The sequence below is a fragment of the Netta rufina genome, assembly GCF_964035555.1.
Source record: "Netta rufina genome assembly, chromosome: 3".
In the NCBI taxonomy this organism is placed as follows: Eukaryota; Metazoa; Chordata; class Aves; order Anseriformes; family Anatidae; genus Netta; species Netta rufina.
In genome coordinates, this window is record NC_140125.1 from 71,014,100 (window position 1) to 71,037,905 (window position 23,806).

Genomic DNA, 23,806 nt, shown 5'->3' on the forward strand with positions numbered 1-23,806 from the left:
TATGGTAAAGTTGCACTGTTATGAAAGTCACTGAGTGAATGGAATAAAGCAATGTAGTTGTGTGCAGCTGCAAAATAGAAAATATTAGTGTTTTTGAGTTTGAAGTTATCTCAGAAAATGTGTTGTGTGCCATTAGAATCAATTAATTAATAAAAAGTTTAAGAAATAGAGGCCAGCCAAACTAATCATTGCCAAATCTTCTGGATATTCAGCCATCTAATTTAGAAGGAAAAAAAAAAAAAAAAAAGTGGCAGTGGCAGTGGGAATACAAACTTTGGTGTTTCTCCTGGAAAGGACTAAAGGACTATGGGGTTTTTAATGACATAATCTCGGTCTTTCATCCAGCAATTTTTACCACCAAGAACACTGTAATTCCACTCATTGCTAACACTTGAGTTTCTAGACATTAGATTTTGGACTTGTTAGCTGACTTTTTCAATCCTACTGCAGGATTTAGGGTGCTCATTCTCTATAGTTCTTCATTTTACAAGATATCAGGACATCATTATTTTGCTGGAGCTACAATATGCCAGGTGTGTGTGGCTGTGTAATTACAAGTAATGATTACTGTAGAAATAATCAATTACTTGTTCGAGTGTTCTATCTACACATCAGTAACTACACTGAGGAGGTGATTCTTGAGTATCTGGTGCAACCTCAAGGAAAACACTACCTGAGAGAAAAGCTGCATCATAGACCTCCAGAGCAGGTAGTATCATGATAGGAACCTCAATAATTCAGCAGTAGACATCCTGATTATCCACATCCTTATGTCTGATGGAAAGTGGTAACTTTAGCACAGCAAATCATGAAGACACTTTGGAAAATCTAATCACCCTCAAAATTCACCATCATTTGGACTTCAGGCTGCTGATTTTTATGTATTCATATGTTTAAAAAATATTAACAAGCTTCACAGCTTTCTGATCAAATACATTCAGTCTACAGTATTAATATTTTTAATATTAATGATAGATCTCGGGCTGCATGACTGGGAGAGCAATGACTTTCCATTTGTGACCACTGAAATTGTATGGGCTCACCAGCGTTCCAGAGGCATTTGGATAATGCCTTTAAGAACAGGCTTTAACTTTTCATTAGCCCTGAAATGGTCAGGCAGTTGGACTTGATCTTTGCAGGTCCCTTCCAACTGAACTATTGTACAGTATTTTATTCTATAAATCAGTCATAACTGTTAGTATGCCAAATTACTCAACAGATATTAACAATAAGAGTAAGTAACCTAAATATGTCCTGGGTACTGGCCTAAATAAGTCCTAAATATGCTAAAATCTTGCAACCCAGCTGTAAGACCTGCTGTCATTTCATACTAATATCCAAATTTCAGAAACAAAGTTATTCAACAGGATTTACAGAAATACAAGCATGGTTGGAGAAGTGATATAACACACCAGTGACACTACCTTTGAAACAGTCCACCCTCTAACACAGGAGCTTTATTCAAACCATATACATATCATATGTAAAACTAAGATTTTTAGTCTATATTAGCAAGACTTCACCAATCTTTTGGCCAGATATGTGGGCAGTCTTGGGAATGTGAAGATAGTACATATAAGAAATCCACGCAGATTCAGCTTCCTTACATGAAAAATGATCACAGGGTCTTTGTTGCTGCTACTTTTTGCAGTATGTGTCTGGTAACACCTCCACATACCTCAGCAGTTGCTTTTTCTACTTCAGCTGTGACATCTTTCCTTTATCTTCCCAAGGACAGTTTCATTGGCTTCCTTTATCTCCTGTTCTACTTAGGGAGTTTTAAATCACACGGTGGCAGGTATTCTTCCCATTACTTTTTATGGTTCAGTCATTGGTTACTCATGCAAATGTGCTGCCAGCTACAGACTGCTTGGCCTAAAACCCTGTCTCTGATGACCCTCTTAGGATGAAGGTGGAGACCATCCAAATCAAGGTCTGACATGGTATGTGTCTCCACCCCTCAGTACCTCCAGGGATGTAGTCAGTACTAGAGCTAAAAGTTATTTCTGGTTTATGCCCTTGATCAGCACAAGAAGCACCTACCCAGTCTTAGCTCTCTGGGCAAGTTGTCAGTTTGGTACTTCTCATCACTCAGCCAATAATGACGCCATAAGTCACTGACATAAAATTTCCCACATTTGCATTAACTACCACTGGCCATTTGCCACTACCCAGGTGGACATTTCACTAGGGATTGCTGGATGGGCAGCACAGCTTGCTAGAAATCCACAACGTTAGGTGCTTTCAGAGGCTTCAGCTACCTGGATCATCTTAAAGGAAAGCCAGAAGCCTTTTGCAGCTTTGATGAATAGATGCTTTAGGATCTTTTTGTTTCAAGAGGTAAAGCTTTTTGTAATAAACCCTCCAAATAATCAGTTCTGACAGCACTTGTCCCACTTCAGCCTATTTACACAGTTATCCAAATTATGAATCAATGCTTATTCTTTCTCATTCATTCTCTTGAGGAATGAAAAAGAAATATTAGTATACATCACTCATGAAAATGCCTTAAACTACTGGAAACAGTCTGAGAGCAAGTGCTGTTGTGTAAACACTACAGTCATTTTTCTGTCTCCTATACAATAGCTGGCATGAACAATAAAAATAAATGTTCCTATTGATTTCCTATCTGTTATTCCTTTTCATTCCCAAGGCATATTATTGAAAATATATCAACACACATTCTATATGAAGAAAGAGACAAGTATATATATCTTAACATTATAGTCACTAATGGACAGACTGCATTAAAAAAGCATGATTTAACCTTATGAAATCATGTCGTCATATTTTTCTTCATTCATTGCTTCAACATGGCTGACTTTTGGTTCTCTCCAAAAATCTGCCAGTATATTTATTACTGGCTTATTGTGTCAAGTACTGAGCCTTTCTTAGATAGTTTAAGCATCTGTAAGGTTCTGCCTAAAACAACAGTTAAATGTCCCGTTGAGTAACATAGCCCTCTTCCTACATATCAAAGAATATATTTTCCTTAAACATCCAATGAAAAATGTTTTTCCAGTAAGAAAACTGCATGTTGCCTGATTTTGCAATGCAACTCAGTGTGTGCATGTAGTTCCTGCTGTATCTTCCCTTTCTGCTGTCTCCTGCCTCCCAGAAAGAGGTGCAGAGAAGCACCAGAGGAGCAGACTGGAGTAAGGAGCTCCCAGGGGACTGTGGTCATAGCAGAAGTGAACCAGCAACAACCATGGGTCCAGTTCTGCCTTACGTCTTCTTGAGTGACAAGCAAAAAGTGAAAGAGGGTCAACATATGATGAAATTATAACTAACGTCTGCAGACTGAAGGAAAAAGAGTTAAAAGGCAAATGTCAAAATGTCTAAAATTTTGCATCCAGATCTATTTTTGGAGGTACTCAGATGAAGAGCTCAAGGTGCAGTACACCAAAGATTTACCACCTTCGCCTCCCTGCTGAAATACATCACTTAGCTCAGGATGTTTCCATTTCCTTTGGAACCATACTGGTTACATCCAGATCTAAAAGGCTTTATACTCCAAAATTAGAGCAGCTCCACATGCTGCTCAGCTCCAGTGACCCAGCACTGTGTTACTCAGTCTGCACCTTCTTTCATTTCCTTGAGAACTACCTCTGTGCCAAACTATACTGTTTTTACTAACTGCATGGTTCCCCTGTGCCCATGGACAAGACCAGCAGAAGAGGCAGAGTAAGTAACTTAATGTTTCACATTTGGGTGCTTTGCTATAATTAAAATGAGTCTTGTACATGAAATCTAACTATTAGCCATGATTTTTGCTCTGTATCTGTAGAGCATCCTGTAAAAACCCTAAAACCTTCCTCAATCTCTCTCTCTGTCTGTCTCTCTCTCTCATTACCTTATGTTAATTTTAGGCTTGTTTCCTTTATAGAAAAGTCATTATACTTCTGTCATTACAGAAAAGAGTGCAAAGTACTTCCTATTGTCATCACTAGAAAATTAACCTTAGAACCGTTTAAACCTAATTGAGGAATTTTTTTCTGAATAGGTGCTTTCATACTACCTTCATGGCACAGTAATTCTGGCTATCATAAAAATGTCTTTTGATGGCACAACTTTCCTCTTTCAAGAATAATCACAAAATTATTCTAGTTTTATATACAAAATTCAGTGCAGCCATGGCTCCAGTTTTCACAATGGTTTCTCTATCCACTTGCAAAAATGGGTACTAATGGTCCTGCCACCACTCTAAGTGCATGTACAAATATTAAATGCATTCATTTAAGAAGCTGACAACAGCAATCCAGGTGAGTAGTTAATTCTCCATGCAAGATGATATATACACTTAGGACCAGAATGATTATTTTAACTTTTTGCACCTAACCTAAAGCACACTAATATTTAACTCTCTGACAAGTGAATAAAGATGTGTAATTACAGACAATGAGGTCAGCCTTGGACAGCTGGAATTAGACACCTTTCACCCATGAGGGTGCCTCTACAGCACTGCCAGTTTTAAAGGGATTGTGGAGGACTATGATCATATAATAAGAACTTTGCCTAATCACCTTGGAAAGCTGGGCTAAGTCCAAAACTTCATGGCAAATTGTACAATACCTGTGTCAATTGAAAAACATGTTTCTTGTTGAGACCTACTGAAATCAAACAGAGAGTTCAGCTGAAAATGGTCATCTTAAAGGAAACAGTTACTCCTGTGAATTATTGTACATATGTTCATTGAACTCAACATTACTGAAGTTTTTTTATATGTATCGATGGCATCAAAGCCTAAATAACACTTAACATTGGCTTGGTTACCACACTCCAGTTCTTAATGCAGCAAAAGAAATAGCCTTCTCCACTAGTTATCTAAGATATAAAAATAGTATTTCAAAATACTTGTATCACATTAAAAAGAATTTTAGAATAGTCTATCCACAAAGCTAATTTGACTTCTAGTTACAACCATCACTGAAAGGTAAAATTAATATACTTAATATCTGATTAAAAACTTTAAACAAACATCAAAATAATGGTTGATTAAGTTGAAATTAACATGGCCTTTCTTGTTCATTTACTTTTTACTAGTATGAGTTAGTTAAATAAAAGATATTACCTCTCCCTATAAACCTTGCCTTTTCTTCTACCCTTCAGCCATAATAGCTACAGCATTATCATAACCCGTTTCCTCTCCCAGGGCACTCCATCCCCTCAGCTGTGCAGCAGGGATGACCAGAATTCAATCTGCCTGTATCCAGCATCTCAAGATCCCCAAACTGATATGATAGGTGTCATGCCAAGGAGTCTTCTCAGATGCGTTGATGTCTTCCCCCAGTCCACATCAGGCTCCAGAATTTTATTTCTGAACACTTGGATGCTGCTCCCACTAAAGCAGAGAACTTGCATCCCAAGCTAGCAAAGGCTTTAAAAAGTGCTTTATTACCAGTGCATGCATATAAGTGTGGGATTTCTCTGCACAGACTGATTTTTAAAAGCCCAGTTCCTGACAGATGGAAGACTTAAGCAGCTACATTCTTCTTATTTATGTGCAAAGATCCTCTGTGAAGATAAAGATTCATTTGTTTTCCTGAAAAAAAGTCTTCTAAGTAAGGAGTGGGAATGTAATGCATGTATTCAACCCCTCTCAAGTTTAATTCATTTACTCATTATCTCAAAGATCTTCTCAAGCTGTCGACACAGAAAGGCAGAACACTTTAGTTTACTACCACTTCATTTTCAAGAAGCATTATATGAATATTACCTGTGCAATAAACTGGTGAGTTATAAGTATCTGTCAGCTACATTTTTGAGAGTTTGCCCTGAATTTCCAAAAACACTCAAGTGATTTAAGGTGTCCTGATTTTATATTCTCAAAAGCAACCAACTGCAGGTTACTAGGGATCCTTAACCTTGACATTTGCTATTCTGTTTTGTGTGACAGAAACCTGTCTACATCATCTGCATGCATGGGTGTCTACCACTTTGAAACTCTCTCCCTAGTGGAGGTTGGATGCACAAACCCATAGGCTCCCAGACATAGCAAGTTGTTCTGTAAAGATGAACTCCCAGAGACTTGCTTAGGCATAGGCAGTAGGATTCAGAGCAGAAGAAAGATTACAGCTGAAGGAGTCCTTGCTTAAATCAGTAGGCCACAAAGCCAATGATCACTTTAACCAATTCTGCAAGCCCTACTGGTGTTAAAATGCATGTGCCAAGATAGGACACATCTAAAAATAATTACTATGAGTAAAGTACAGTAGATAATGTGAGCCACAAAAACATGACCAGTTGCCTGGAAGTAAAGCTGAAATGTTAATGAGTTGTAAAAGCACCTATTTAGTGAGAGAATCTGTTACTTCATTTATTAGAACCTTTTTCTTTCTTCTTCTTTTTTTTTTTTTTTGGCTTGAGCAAGTTTAGCAATAAAATTCCCTTTCATTTTTGCCATCTACCTTTCCATCAACTATATCGTCTGCTTTCAAGCTTCATTGTTAATCTTATTCTGAAGGCAATTTAAAAACCACTAGATCTCAGTTCTTTCCAGACACAGTTGCTATGGTTACATATATGCCAATATACATCTGGATGAAAGGAGGAAGAACATCTGACTGTTTGCCTTTTAAAAGGGAGAGCATTATAAGCCACAGTTAAAAGTACAGCTGAAGATCATTTCCCCAGCTCTGCTTCAAGTCAGTGGAGGCAGAGCTGGACTCCATGCCTCCCCCATCTCCCATGAACAAACAGCGTGCAGATTGGCCATGCTGCCCTCAGAAAGCACTTCTGCATGACTTCTACTCTGGTAAGACTTACACTCTGTGTCATGTCCAGTTCTGCTTTATTTTGCTGGTTATTTCCCCTCCTTTTCTCACACTACACTACCTTTGGCAACTACTTGGCCTTATGGTTATTGACTCAGACAAGATTCAGTTTACAGAAGCAGACAAGGCACATCTAGCAAGCTATTATTTTGCCTCAGTGTCACCAGTGAATAGCACTTACTGCCACAATTGGGCCAGTCAGGCCGACCATACTCGGGAGAAAGCAAGAAAAAAATCTATAGTGTCAGTGTTTTTCACAGCATTCTGCTTCTTTCTTATACCTGAATATAACAGTTATTCAGGTCATTAGTCACTATTTGAAGATTCATATTTTTATTAGTGTGGAGAAAAAGTTGTTGCCTCTCAATTACATATACCCTGGAAGATCAAATTCTGTAGCTTTAGCTCAAGACATTGATCCGTGCACAGAGAACTTAAGTCCATGTGAATTTACTTCAAGTCTTCCAAGAGAAAAGGTGACTGTTTGCTTTGCTTGTCTTGCAAAATTATAAGACATCTTTTCTTAAGTGAGCATAGTTCTTACCAGAGCACAGATCTATCATATAGGCTCTACCTTGAGTTTTTTCAGAGAAAAACTTTATTATAAACCAATACAGTACTTTGTCCATCAAAATTATTGAAGCGGCTCCCTACCCCATACACAAGATGCATCCCTGTACGAGCTTCAGAGAAGAGAAGCTCCACAAATAAACTATTTCTCCCCATGAGCCAGGACCCAGGGCAAAAAAAATGAGACAAAGTCTTATGAGCTGATCGGAACAGACTGAGCAAGAAAAATGTCTTCTTATTATCAAATATAATGACCAGGCAAGTGATGAATATGCACGCACTATGTCTTTCTTACCATCAACTACAGTGAGGCAATAAGAGGAACCAAATGTTGAAAATCCCTCTCCCTTGGGAAACCTCCACTTTACTTATGTTTATGCTCTATTCCGGTGCCATGAAAATTAACATTAAATTTACAGTGTATTAACACATTTGCACAAAGCCTAAGCAGGGATGAGATAGTCATTACTGATACTAAGCTACTGATACTTAAATAATTGCTTTCCTTTATCAACCTTATTATCAAATGATCTTGTTACAGCTAAAGAATTACCTATAATCATTTGCACAGAGAGGATTTTAAGTCTGATCAGAAAAGAATCATTAAACAGTAATTAAAATACCGCATGTGCTCTCTGTATTTGGCTCGAAAGCTTGCAAGAGCAGCCTGTTAAACAATTCCTGCTAAGTGCAGAGATAAAGCAAGGTATGTCTGTACTGAGTGCACAACTGGGAGCTGGAAACATGACTTTAGTCCATTTATAAAGTTTTCTCATTAGGTTTCGATTCAGGAGTAATGCCAAAATGGTATTTAAAGGATATTCAATCACTCATGACAGAAAAGCTAGACTGACATCGCACAAATAGTGTTTGATTATTACCAATCTATCATGTCAGTAAGCAGGAGGAAAAGATACATTTCAATTGATTTCAAAAGATCACCATGACAAATGGGTTCCAGGAAGCTGGGCAACAACAGATTTCAGATCCTGATTAATTTTGTATAAACAAAACTGCATACTCTGGCCTTTCTTAAGAATACAGCACAATCCTCAATGCAAAATTCAAGCGGTTATATGACCAAACACTGGCTTATTTTCTTACCAGTCTTTTATTTGATTCTTGTGTTTGTAGGCTAAAGCCCCATAGTGCATCAGTCTGCTCAGCTCTCCAAGAGGTAGTGGACTCTACAACACTCATTAAAATTCTAGACTTCTACTCATTTGTAACATTGTCATGGTAAGTAAGAAGTGAAATAGTGTCCTTGAGAAAATGACCCCAAATATTTGGGGGACAATAAGAGTTGGTCAAATTACATGGGAGGAAGTAATACAATCAGGAAGGCTATGCTCCAAACACAATAGAAAGGGAATGCTACCCACTGGCACTGTACTGCACAATCTGCTACCCACAGCCACTCTGAAGGGGTACCAGGTATCTCCGCCAATAAACAGACCTGTTGGTTGAAGCAACATTCTCCACTGCATCATTTTTGACTTGCTATGGACACTGGTGGTGAAATTTGATGTGTATTGTTCTCCAGAAACAACACAGAGATTTTCCCGTATTTTCCACAATCCCAGATTTGTTTGCCAGATAAGCATGGAAGAAATATTGGCCTGCCAAACATAAGGAAAAAGGGAGGTAAAAATAGTAATCACAAGTTAAAAATAGTGATTACAAAAAAATCACAATCTAACACTGCCCAAACACCAAGTGCTTACAGAAAGGTTACCAGCATATATGATCCCTCATAAAGGGTTCCGTTGTTTTTTGTGTTTTGTTTTTTTTAAAAAAAAAAAAGAGAGAGAAAAAAGAAAATCACATGGAAGTATATGAGATATATTTGTTAGATTATCTGGTGATTAAGACAAATAAATCCTTGCAGAAACTCCCATTTTTTCCAGCTTTTCCATGTAGGGTATCTAGATCTTTTTCTGGGGCTTCTCCACTCAGTATACCACAGAATGTATATTAAATTTTAAAAGTCCCTTAAAGATGCCTTTCTAGTGGTGGAGAAAAAGAGGGAACAAGGGAGAATTTCTTCTGTGCAGGCTATTACCTGTATAGCTAGAACCATGTAACTAGGAGATAGCGTTGAATATTACTGCATGTCATAGAAGACTAAGTGCAAGAAGTCATAAAAAACACAAGTACCTTCATCATGCTCCTTTCACATTAACTCTGGTGGTCAGGACAATCAACATGAAGAGAAGAAGTGTTACCCCTTTCCCTAATGTGAATAATGATTAACTAAGACTGTCTAGCAATGAGGGAAATATTCCAATAATTAATGGGGGAAGTGTGAAATGCAGTCTGCTGGTTTATTCATCAGCTGAGGAACTTAAGAAAAGAATAAGGTGAACAGTATGGGTTGATATGGGTTGAGGTAGTGAAAAAAAAAAAAAAAAAGAATTAACCCTGTGGTTCAGTCTTCTGGTGCACTGGAGCAATTGTAAAAAATAAATAAATAAATAAATAACATTTGCCTTTGCAGTGGTTACATGAATATGAATCAGTGAGAGGCAGTTTTTCATCGGAATGACTGAATGTAGAGACCATTTTTTGGCACTTCTACCATGCTTCCTTCTTCTGGCAACTGGGAAGAAGCACAGTACATTTGAGTGACACCCAACAGACAGATACATTACAAAGGCTTTGGGAAATTCCCTGAATTTCAGATAGTGATCCTGAATTCTGCATTGTAAAGCGAAGAGGAGAGCAGAAAAGCAGTTCGCTTCCATATGTGTCCATAGTTGTTCCTTTTTCACTGAGGTTACAACCATGGCTGAATGCCTGAAAGTCTGATTTCAAATTTCTCTTAAGATCAGTTTCTCAGTACAAACATCTTTATTTCTAGTTGCAATGGCAACGGCTTCCAGAAAGAACATCCCTAGATTATCTCACAGTGATTCTGAGCTACAAGGTTTAATCATGATTAGCTAACAGCATGCTAGACATAATTTCTCCTGGTGTAGTAAGGCTATAAAACTCAGTCAGGAGCACAGCAGCCATTTATTCTCCAGAACAAATTTTGCACTGTGATAAGCTTTTACTCATGTTTTCAGTGACACTGTTCATAAAGTGAGGGGCTACTCAGTGAGAGTAAGAGAAGCAGAAATGAGATCTGTGATTGGTATCAATCCTTGTAAAGTTATACGAACCACAAAAAAAGTCATCTTTCTGGTCAGCTCCTATAGGACGTTCTGAGCACATGTAAAAACAGAACTGCTGACCTAATTATTTCACGTCTCATAAGAACATTAAAAATAAATAAATAAAATAAAAATCTGCTCTCAGATCTGAAGCCTTGTGTGACAAGTTCCAGTCCATTTACTAAAAGCCCTTGACATACAGAATTCATAGCCACTTTGACAGCCTTAGTTAGAAGCATGCCATTATAATCTGTCGCTCAATGTAACTATTACCCCAAAATGATGTTCCTGCATATTCAGCTTGTGAGACATGGGCAGGCAGCAAAGAGAGAGGAAGCTGGGATAGCCTGGCACCTGAAGTGGGCTTCACTGCCTCACACTCACTGATGGCTGAAAAATGCACTTTGAAGTTAATCACATAGCTTTCACCTCAATAACCAGTGTAGACCTTGAATGTTTAATTATGCTACTGGTTTTATACCTAATCAATCTTTTTCATTAAAATCCAGCGAAGCAGACAACTGAGATAATTACTGAAGAATCATCTTAATTAAAAATTTTAGCTTCTAATTAAGAGTCATTGTTTACCTCATCAGAAAGCCATTAGGATTCAGGACAAGGTTGCCCTGTTCATTATGTTTCCACTCTTTTTTCTTTTTTTTTTTTTAAGCTTTGAGCAAAGAGAATGATACAGGTTTTTATGTTAAAAAAAAAAAAAAAAAAAAAAAAAGAATTATTATAGTTGTCCCAAGAAAATGAAGAACATGCACTAGCCAGTGTCACCATTTGTTAGAAGCCCCATAGCATATTTACATCCAGAGTAATTACTGGATATCTTTGCATATAAATTGAGACTGCATCAGTCCTTGAAGATAAAGCTATTTCTACACTTAGAATGGACATGACCTCCTAAAAGATTTTTTAATTCCTTTCCAGCTAAAATAAATATAATTTCAAAATTCCTCAACACTTCTATCCTTCAATCAGAAACTTCTCTCTGCTTTTTACTGCTATTTTCACAAATGCTCATCAGACTGAGGTCCACTTCAACTTCAGGAGAGCACAATCGGTCTTTGCAACTAGGGAACTAGAAATGCATAGCAGTCAAATGCTGTCACTGAAGATGTGCAGCTTCACCACACTGATACTCACTGCAAGGTATTGGCACCAGCCATGCAAGTGCAATGATGCTTCAACTGGCAGAATTGATCAGGGAAAAGAATTATCCACTCCTAACCCTTGCAGTTTTCCCCTCTCTGTACATTTATAGGCAGAAAGCAAAAAACAAAAACATCTCCATATGGAAGATTTTTCCACCTGTACTTCTAGCCTGAAAATTTTTAAAAATCATGATGATGTCAGACTAAAATGCTGAGCTCAGGCATTTGAAATGCAAAGGTAAACACCTATAGGTAAAATGGTTGCTTGTAAGTACTGACCATCTGCTATAGAAAAAGCAAATGATGTTAGGATCAGCAGTAAAACAAAATAAAGCCTATTTTATAGAAACATCTTGTGCCATGTATTTTTATTTATTTTTAGTGGAATCCTGAAGGACGTGGTATAAAGAACAATACAAATATTCAGTTACACTTCTCAATAGACCAGTATTTCTGACCCAGGGAGTTCACACTGAGAACAACAAAAATTATCATTAAACTACACATTCATCACACAATCCACACAAACTTCATATACATCAACAACAACAACAAAAATCCCCACACCACTGACCAAAAAAAAAGAAAATCACAACACTGACAAACATGGACAAATACACAGACTCCACCCCTCATCCCTTCACGACATTATAACAACACAAATTCTTCCCACATATATATATATATATATATATATATATATATATATATATATATATATATATTCTAACAACACCCAGTCCATGAGGAACTGAGAAGACAGTAAGTATTAAGAGTACAGAGAATTTCTTCTTCATGAAAGCTCTGTAACCATTTAAGTAGGTAAAGGTCGAAAGAATGGCTTCCAGAGAATTCATATAAAACTTTCAGGTACCACCTGGATATTACTAATTTAAGTAATAATTGTCTCTATCTGTAAGAATGACGATTGTCATTCAATGAAGGTACAAGATACAATCAAGATACAAGATTCAATCAAGATACAAGATAGCCAATTATGGTGCAGAAGAAAGTACTGGATTATAGGTTTAGGGTGGTTTTTTGTTTTTGTTTGTTTGTTTGTTTTTAATGGGTGAGAGAGACAGAAGAAACAGAAGACAATTAAAAGGCAACTACACAGAAGAGTAAATAACAGCAGCTTCTACCTGTTTTCAGACAAAGAGCTTTACTAGCCAGTGCCAGCACTTTTTAGTCAGCTGTCCTTGCTCTAACCTGTAATAAAATCTGATTGCAGGAGTCTGAAGCAGTTCTTGCTCCACTCAACAAATAATTTGAGAATACACAACGGAGCGGTAGGCAACCAGCTATAGTATAACAATACCCTGGATCACACACCAAGATGGAGATTTTACGGGGGTCTGAAATGCTAATAGGTGTACATTTGCTTAGGACACTAACTCAGTGGAAAGGCAAGATAAAAGGTTATGTCTACCGATGCACCTGGGTGATCTTACTGAAGTTTCAGGTGACTTACCCTAATTTAACATTTAGATCTTCAATTTATTGTCAAATACGGGCTGTACAATTTCTAAGGCACCAATGTTCCTACTGCACCATCATTGAACTGACCAAAGTCTCTTTTCCAGCAAGAGTCTCAGGCCCTCATGGGAAGCCACATCCCGTAAGAGTATTCAGATATCGGAGGTCAAATTGGACTCCTCAAGCTTTCTGACTTGGATGAGTGAGTCCTGTGTACATTCCCACCACTGCACTAGAAAAACTTTTTAAAAAGATTGAGAGACAGAAAGGCAGATATTTTATTTTGACAGAAGAGAAGCAGAGGAAGACCTACACCATAGCCTCACCATTAGAGAATTCACACCTATCACACCTTTCTACATTTCATCTCCCAAGTGAAAATGGCCTCTCATCACTGGGATCTTGGATTTAGAGGAAGGAGGACTGAGAACAAGATCAAGTCTATCACTTTAAGAAACAACTAAGTTCTCTAAATTCCAAAGCAGGTTTATGATTGGTCATCCAAAACAAGAGTGAAGCATTTATTTCCAGTAAGGCGTTCACAAGAGAGGTTTTCAGTACTGTGTCTGTGGGAGTTCAGGAACCTCTGCACTCAGCTCTATTGATTCTCAGTTGTCAGCACCTCTGCCTCCCCATGCAGTACAAGGAAGCCTATGTAGTTTGATTTAGGACAGATGCCTTCCAGTTACAAGATGCTAGGGTAACAAGAAGCCTAGTCCTTGTAAAGCTAATCCCTATCCACCATTACAGAGTTGGCTGTGAGTCATTTACTGGTCAAGAATGTGCCCATATAAAGACTTTATTGTAGACACTAATGGAAAACACATGCCAAACTAGTTACTTATTACAGCTGTAGGAAAGCTAATGACATGAAACAGCCCCAGTGCCTCTCTACTTACCCCCCATAAAAGTTCAGGTCTGTCTCTTTAATTGGCAGAACTAAATCAATTTATCACTTAATTATGTGTCATTTTATGAAGAAAAGTGACGTCTGATTTGCTTGCAATCCTACTTATCAGACCTGGAGTGGCTAGAAAATCAGAGATTTAAACATAAAAAAACTCCTGCCTTAACCGCATGCACTCAGCTTAGCAGCTGCTTTAACAAAATAAATTATCTGCTTAGCTGAGTAACCAAATTTCAGAGGTTCTGAAGTGCAACAGTAGTGAGGAGTAAGAAGTTGTAAGGTAAATGTAAAGATTTTGTAGGCTAGTAAAATGTATTTCTAACTTGTGTAGATGAGCAAAGCTTTGTCTTCTCATTCTTTTGCTATGCAGAAAACTCTGAAATGAACACCAGAAGAAAAGATTCAGCCTTTTAAGCACATGATGTAAATAGCTCACAATCCTCATGTCTACCTATTTAATCTAAATTTACAGAGGGATTTTACAAAGTCTGAGTAACACTTAATATTACACCTACCTGAGGCCCCAGGACAGAAGATGTCCATATTTGCCCTGCTGCTAGGGCTGCTTTGCTCAGATGGTTGTAGGTCCTTGTCTCTGGGACAGCAATGGCAGTGCCCCCTGCACAAACAGGAATATTAACATATAGTGATGCAAGGCTTACCATATTAAGAACTGGGAACAGCCAGCCAGCAGCAGGCTCTTCTATTAAGAGAATAAAAAGTTAGTAGTAAAGAAACCTCTCCTCAAAGGAGACCTAGCAAAAGCTGCGTTTGAGTCCTTTGAAAGAGATGTGCTCATTTGGGTCAGCTTGAGGATGCAGAAGTACAGAGAGGCCTCTGATTATAGTTATCCTTTCTGGGGAAAGCTAATCAGCTTACCCCCACCTGCCTGCAACACTGAAGGCAGCACTGCAACTGCCACTGCAACACAGGCAGCCTGGGGATAGGGAAAGTGCATCAAAACTAGTCCATGCATGCCCACACTCGCCTTCAAAGCAGAGTGGTTAAAAGGTATGAAACAGAGTGAGAGAAGAGATAATAAGAAGAATCTATAGATAAACAGGCGTTTTAATAGATCCAGGAAAGGTGCTAGCATTACTCAAAACTTACTGAAAGTTTAGTAACTGTAGCCTAGACAGAGAATAAAAGAAGAGCCGAGTCAATAACCAAACCCAAGTACTGCATGATGTGAATGACACCAGCAGGATACAGGAGACATTTGCTACATGTAGCAGTGAGGTACAGTGTTAAAGGAAAACTGTCAAAAGTCTAGATTTCAGCCTGATAATCACAACAGAGTGGAAAAAAAAGTAGGAAGAAAAAAAAATGTTTAGCATTGGGACCGAGAGCTGCAAAAATCATTAATCTTGGTAACATACAATGGAATCCACATAAGCTCAAGGCAGACGATGATCCTGAGAGATTTCCTGACATGTTGGAGGGCATATGACATCTGCTAGGACATTGGAGAACTCAAGCTATCACTGAAGGCAGTGTCAGTGGTGCATGCAGAGCAATGAGTGCTATTAGTATTAAGGCCAAAGCTGGGGAGGATCTCCAACATACGGTATAATTAAGCGTAATGGGAAAGGTGGAGGAGTCCTCAGAATGGGTTAGTCTGATTGCTGCAAGTAATAAAACACCAAGCACATGCTGAGTCAGTCTGAATGTGCACAGGCCCTTGAGTCCCACGCACAGCTAAAACAGGGAAAATTGTACCACAGCCACACTCCCAGATGTAACTTGTAAGGATTCTACAGAGATAGGAACAGCATGAAGGAGCAGGCACTGTCTACTTTTATCTGCTGGGGAAGCAGAGAGGGTGTTACTTTCATTACTCTGCTAGGAGAAAATCTCTTCTATACATTAGAAAGACAGGCTAAAGCTGAAGTGCAATCTAGGCTGTTGCAGCACCAGAGAGGAGCAAAACAAAATGACTTTAGGCTAATTGCAAAGGGTAGGACATGCAATCAAAACCTGAGTTACAAAAAGCACTGTAAGCACTTCGTACCTCAGAAAAGGTGATGAGATTAAGACAGTGGAAGTGATATCACCTAATCTTCAAAGGACAAAACTTGCAAACCACCAACCAAAAAAGGAAAAAAAAAAAAAAAAAGAAAAAAAAGAAAAAAGAAAAAAAAAAGGCTGTGGACTCCCTGTTAATAGTTAAACAAAGATTGTAAGAAATCTCAGCACCAATATGAGGCCTGAGGGCATTAGGGAATAGGAGAAAGCAACTGGTAGTGAAGGAGAGGGACAACAACATCCAAAACATAAATGATAATATCACAGTCAAATGACAAAACTCAGGATACTTCACTGAAAACAGGAAGGTGCTTCCCATCCAGCAGCTGCAGCAGTAGAATGTCAGGAAGACAAAACAGCATCGCTGGTGGCAGAGAAGCAGACAGGCTGAGATAGACAACTACTTGTCACTGCATGTCAGAAACACTTGCACTTATCTGATTGTCACACACCTGACAGAAGCTGAAGACAAGCCTAGAGAACATCCTGGACAGGTCTGCACAATTAAGGTTTCACCATGCTATCCAAAGCCATCAAGTAAAAAATTAAAGTCAAAAAAGACAGAAAATTCTGTAGCAGCTCTAGCAGCTCTTTACTCATGCAACATGAAAATGGAATGTGAAAGAGAAGGGATAGATGTTCACTCACACCTGTGACTCTGCCAACAGAAATGGGGAAGCGCAGGAAGAAGCACAGTGTGTTGATACCACTGATTTCTTTTTAATGCAGATAATGAGGCTTGGATGTCAGACACACAGCATCAATTTCCCTTGACCAATATACATGTTTGGACTTAAAAAAAAAAATTAAAAAAAAAATCAGGCTCTGTAGGTGGGATATGAACTAGTCCAGAAGAAGATTAGAGGGAAAAAAAAAAAAAAAAAGGGGGGGGGGGGGGGGGGGGATTCCACAGCATATTTCCTCCAGGCATTTGGAAGAAAGCCCATGAGGGATACTGATGCATGGACTTGTAAAAAAGGCAAGCAAGAGCACAGGAATTTTCTAGAAAAAAAAGGCTTCGCAAGCAAAATATATTCTCTTAGAGTGTTTTATTTATGTAAAGTATCAGGAAAATAAATAAAAAAAAAAAAAAGGAAGCAATGATAGTTCATGATGCACCTAATAGAGGCTTGACAGCAATTGGTACCTGATTTATATGAACATAGCCAAAACCACTACCTGCTGATACTTGATTATTACAGTCATTTTGTCAAAGTAACTCAACTTAGAAACACATTATACAGCTCTGCAATGACTCAGACCACAGTAATATTCACCCAGCAATGTATTTACAGCAAGCTAATTTGGAATAATGGCTTGCAATGCATACGCAAGGAATTCTGCAGATTTGCAAAGGACAGTATTTCATACACACAACAAGTAGTTTGTATTAGCTACAGTCCAATGGAAATGCTGAAAACACACATTTGAGTAACTAACTAGATGTTACTTGAGACAAATGAAGAGGGATTGAAATCCTTACCTCAGTTTATTACATTACCCAAACCAAGCTGTGGAGCTTTATCAGCACGGAGTCTAAAAGTGCAAGAAGCAGACTATCTCAGAACAGGTGTAACACACAGAGGTGCAAATCACTAGCCAAAATACAGCATGATGGGAAAAAATAATAGAAATTTCTGTATAAAATGTCAGTTTGATAAAACTTTTCATGAGAAACATCAGTATAGTAACAAGAGGAGAAGAATATACCACATTCTTCTGTAATATAGAATATTGTAATACAGGTATATATAGAGTACCATAACACAGAATACTACCTTACCTACAGTAAACACAACAGATAACCCCAGAAAGAATCTGTTGAACCTACCAATGTGGCTAATCACTGAGAAGTTGTCACTCTTGTTAATGTTCCTGTACCATTTCCTCAGGTTACATGTTCCCCTCTTGTGGCTGATGGGCCTTCTCTTATCTGACCAGAAGATCTGCTCTGCAAAGTGCCCAAGCAAATTCTGCAACCACACATATAAAAATTGGATTAATAGAAAATTAAATATAAAATATCACAGGATTGAACATTAAGAGCATTAAGCACATTAAGACTCAAGCATTCAAGTAGTTAGAGAATACCAAGATGACATTAATTCATGCATGCCTCATTCTGTCCCAGCAGGCATAAGCACCATGAAAAATTTAAGTGTTTCTTTTCACCCATAACCCCTCCTTCATTCCCTGATAGATGCAAAGAAAGTGGCAAAACCAGGGCTGCAGAAAGGATTGAACCCAGAGGTGCTGTAGAAACCATCCAGCTGTAAGGTATTTCCCACTTTCAATGGTTTACAGTTTAATGCTACTAAACAAACAAGAACAGAAGGTAAAACACAGGGAGAAGAAACTTATCTGGGGTGGTGCAGCATAACGAAATTTAAACTGGGACCAACACTAGTCTTCCTGAACTCCAGTTCAAAGTTTACTCTTTAGATGTGGCATCACATGAAAAGTCAACCACTGGCCAGTAATTTGGGTACACCACAGGATGCCATGAAGCAATCAGTGTGGTTTAGTTTGACTTTGAGAATGCCAGAGTATTCACAGGGAAAGAATGCTTCCTCCCAGGCTCACAAGTCTTGCAGTCTCTGCTAAAGCAAACTAGACCTGCTCTGAGTAAACAGTCCTTGGGTGCATAGATATGTAACAGAAATTCAGATTTTATTCAAATCTTTAAAATAAGGAGGACTTATTTTTCATAATCCAAAGAAGCAGACTAAAGGATGATGCCTCCCTCTGGACAATTATAAGCAATGACATATTTCTAGTAATAACAGCAGCCTGAATATGTAATGGATTAAAAGTACACTGGAAGAGACGATTAACAGACAGTCCATTATGGGCTCCCTAAAGTAACATTTTCTAAAATATTAATATTTAATTATGGAGGTGGCAGCAGATTGCAGGGTTTCCCTTCTTTTTTATTCTTGTTCTCCTTATCTAACACTAAAATATTAGAGATAATGAGAAATCATGTACCTGTGTAAACTCTAATAGCAGTAATATGGAAAAGCAGAACAGTAAAAGAAAAAAGAAAAAAAAAAAAAAAAAAAAGGATAGGCCTCAAGCTGTTCATAGGGTCTCTGGTAATTGGAAGAGTCAATGGCTATATGATTCAAGAAAATACCTTCCCTAGAGAAGGAGACTGACTGTCCCACATTTATACAGCATCTAACCAACACTAAGCAGGCTTTCCTTTGCATATTATTGGTGCCAGCCCAATGAGGCAGAAAATTGCATCGTGTCAGTTAATTTCCCAATCTTTGTTTTCATTGTATTAATCTTTTGGCTTTGCTTCACTTTATAATTTGAAGGCTCAGCAAGAAGCAAACCAAATGGAAATTCAGCTTACTTTCATGTCTAACTGAATGTGGTCGTTGCAGTTTTGGAAAGTTTAATTCTGCGTAATCTCACCCATGAATAATAATCATCTGGTTTTGTATGCAGACATATTAGTGGTTATTAAAGACTGCCTTAAAAATTCTTGGGATTGTGCCCAAAAGCCAGTCACCAAAACATGATTAACAAATAGGTTACAGGAAGATAGGGTTTTTTTAAGCAGAATTGTGTGCCCTGTTGCTATTGAAGAAAAGTAAAGAAAGCTGCCTACTTCCTGAACTTGACTAATAATTTTAAAGTTTACTGTTCCCAAACTGGAAATTCAGATGCTGAGGATGTTGAAACAGAGTGGTTATCTTGGAAAAAGCACAGGAAATAAATATGGAGTTTGCACTGAGAAATATGAATAGGGAATGATGATGATGATGATAAACGATTTTCTACTTGTGCTTAGAGTTAGTTGGCTTACCAAGGGCTCTGTTGCACTATGTACCACTACAACAGGAGGGCCCTGCAGTTATCTTCTGTTCTGAAACAGGAACATGTTAGCAGATTAGCCCTCTACTGTCCTTCTGCAAGACCCCATGTGGAGTACTGCATCCAGCTCTGGGGTCCCCAGCACAAGAGAGGCAGGGACCTGCTGGAGTAAGTGAAGAGGAAGGCCACAAAGATGATCAGAGCACTGAAGCACCTCTCCTATGGAGAGAGATCAAGAGAGCTGGGGGTGTTCAGCCTGGAGAATAGAAGGTTTTTGGCAGACCTTAGGGCAGTTTTTCTATATAAAGGGAGCTTATAAGAAAGATAAAGAATTTTTGTTAGGGCCTGTAGTGGCAGGACAAGGGGCAACAGTTTTAAACTGAAAGAGGGTAGATATGGACTTAATATAAGAGAGTCTTTTTTCATGATGAGTGTGGTGAGACCTTGGAGTATGTTGCCCAAAGAAGTTGTGGACACCCCATCCCTAGAATTGTTCATAGCCAGACTGGTCAGGGCTTGGAGCAATATGCTGTAGTGAAAGGTGTCTCCATCCATGTCAGGGAGAGTGGACCAAATGATCCTTCCAAACCAAACCAAACCAATCTGTGATCTCATAGAAAAGTCTCTGCCTGGTGCACCACACCAGAGCAAAGTGAGGACCAGATCCCAGGTCTGAGTCTCCAATTCACCATCTTCCCTCCACAGTACACTGACTCCTTGTATGAGGTCTGAAGGCTCTCTCAATCACTTTGGTGCCATATGAGCATTTTTCCTGTTTTCATTTATTGAACTATCATGAAGACACACTGCAAATTTATACAGCAAATCTGATATGTATTTCATGCTGTGGTTATATGATTCCCAGTTCATCCAAATAGGATTCATGAGCCGTATCTGATGAATAAAGCTTTTTAAAAAATGAGATGTCTTTTTCATGATTCTGTCTCTGTGATTTTTTTTCTAAAAAATAAAAAATAAAAATTTTAACCAGTATCTCTTGTAACCACAACAAAGAATTTAAATCTTCCCTTTTTCAGTTCTCCAAGGACATGTCTTACCCAGAAAAGTCTTGTGGGGTTGTGTATTATCTTCCGCTTGGGGGAAGTTTCTGCACTTGTGATGCACCTTAGTCACATGAAAAGAACACATATGAAATACTGCTTAAAAAAAAGAGGGAGTGTCCTTTTAGCTTTCATTATCTGTGAGACAAAGGAGGAGCATCATGAGATCAACACTGCACCTCCGTGCAGTTTTACACTTCTCAGTAAGAGAGAGAAAACAACCTCTGACCTACGGCTAAGTAACTGATGGCAAACAGAATGAGAAAGGTGTTATTAAGGACTGAAAAGAAACCACTACCTGACGTGAGACTCATGAAAGCCAAGTTTCATTACAGAAGTTTAGCCAATGTATTTCATCCTTGTCAGGGTGAGCAGTCCTATTGAATCACTTTTCTCTGTTTTCCCCCAAAAGTGTCCATGAAACACTCCAGATTGTAAACTGTGAGAAACAAAGTTGTGTTTTTGCAGTGGAAAATTCCACTAGCCTTGCATATTCAAAAGTGATTGTGCAGGCATGACAGTGGCATAGCAGTGGGGAGTACATTAAGCAGATACAGGGAAAGTCCCACTGTCCCAAAATAAGGAGAATAGTTAAGAAAAATGGGACAAGCAGTGTGAAATTGGTAAAAACAAAAAATCATGGGCCCTCTAGTCATGAGAGAAGAGGGGAAAAAGAAAAGAAAAAGGAGAAATTAACTGTTGGTCAAATAAAAATTATGCATATGTGACATAGTAATAAGTATCAAGTAGTGTGTGAACCAGTAGTATTCAGCCAATGAGGAAACAGGGGAGGAATCAAGTGTCAGGTAATATGGAATATAAGGTTATGATATACTTTTGCTGGGCACTCCTGTTTGCAGGACGCCCACCATTGCAATCGCAAATAAAATAGCTTCACAGAAGACTCTGTCTGAGAAAATTATTGAGGTATTTCTTATAAAACTGACTCCAAACTTGCTCTGCCACTGTCAGTTGCTTTACTGGTGTCCCCTGAATGCACAGATCATATAGGGATGCCATTGCAACTGGGGCCTGTTTTATCATCAGGAAGTAGATAAGATGTAATTCTGCCTCTTGTGAAGTGTTCATCACTCATGGAGATGAGTTTTACAGTTTAAAATCAGAGTCTTAAGCTTCAGATTTTCAAAGAAACTTTAGAAAAGTTTAGGAAAATTTTGTTAGTCCCTCACACCCTGATCACACCAGAAGTTACTGGACTTGAGCATAAAACATCAGGAAATTATGTACCTATAGTACTCCAGACGTTTATCACATAGTCATAAGGTTCCCTGTAGCTCCTGAACTTCACAGGAAAAGATGAACAGCAACTCAGAGCTCTATTAGACTTACTAAATCCTAGAAACACAGTCCTCTTTCATTTGAGTTAATGTAGCCTCGAGCATACTCAGAGCATACATGGCTGCTTCAGTTTGTACATTGAAATAATAGTTCTTCTCCCAGTCTAGGCTCCACATCATCTCATTTAAAAAAAAAAAAAGCCAGAGATACATAAAATAGTTTCATAGACCTCAACACTCCTGACATAGATTCAAACATTCAATTGATTCAGTTCAATGAAGTTCTCAAAGTACATTAGCACTGTTATATATGGAGTGGTAATTCATGTTGAGAAAATGGTTGATATTAATAAAGAAGGGGGAGATTTGGGAATGTGGCCATGGGGGTTGGAAAACCCCGTGACTGAGATAACATTAGACTCTTAACGATGAGGCCATCATGAATATAAAAGAGTTTAGAGGGAACAAAGAAGGGTGATTCAGGAGACTCCATGCAGTCTCCGGTTTCTTGTTCTCCAGCTGGTTCTCTTGTTCTCCAGCCGTTAAGGCATGGATGTTTCTGGGTGTTTGCTGTTGTTGTTACATTCAAAGTTGTTTGACCAATGAAAAGTTGCTTTGAAAAGAACTGCTGTGGAAAGAAGGGTATAAGAGGGGAGCCTGCCCTCAAGAAAGGAGAAGAAAAAAAAAAAAAAAAAAAAAAAAAAGAAAAAAGCACGATGAAGTTACATCAATAAAGAAGCCGGAAAAAGGAGTGAAGAGGAACAGGCTGGCAGAATGGAGACCAGGGAGCAGGCACATTGATTGCCTCACAAAGACAGGTTCGGCCAGACTCAGCAAACTGCTCAGAGAAGCTTGTACAGAAAGTCGCTGGAAATAGGCGCACTGGAGCTGGAGAGAAGCTTGAGCTGAGAGAAGCGGACCTGTGCACACAACTGTCCCTCACTGGTAAGCAGTTGAGCATTATGGGGAATCATACGTCCTTAGGAACAAAGACTGTCCTGGTAACCTTACAGCTTATTCTCCTTATTAACAATTGGACAGTTTATTAGCCTGAAATATGGGACCAAACTGAGGTCAAGGTGTGGGACTCTGCAACTAAAAATGGCAGGGTTGCAGTGGGATTGCTCGGCACCTGGCGAGCGATCTCTGAGGCCTTAAAGAGCCATGTGGGACCACAGTCAGAAACCTGTGGTTTGCCAGACAGTGAGGGAGCTGCGGGCGCCTTTACTGATCCAACTGCTATGCCATGGGCCCCTCTGCTGCTACAGCCATCGAAGGCTTTTGCTGTTATGCCCCCTGTTGACCTGAATGTGCCTTTTGACCCAGGCCTATTGGCCTTGAAAAGGAGATGGATATGCTTTTCTTCGATCCAGGAAGAATGGTATACATAAGGCCTGAAGACTGAGTTGCTTGACAACTTAAAGCAAGACATATTGTTCAAAAGGAATGGAAAATGGAGACTTGTATGTAATCAAGAAAAGGAGTGGAAAATGGAGACTGTTGAGTCGTGGAACTTGGAGGATTGTTTGTTACCTTTTCTGATTGTGCATATG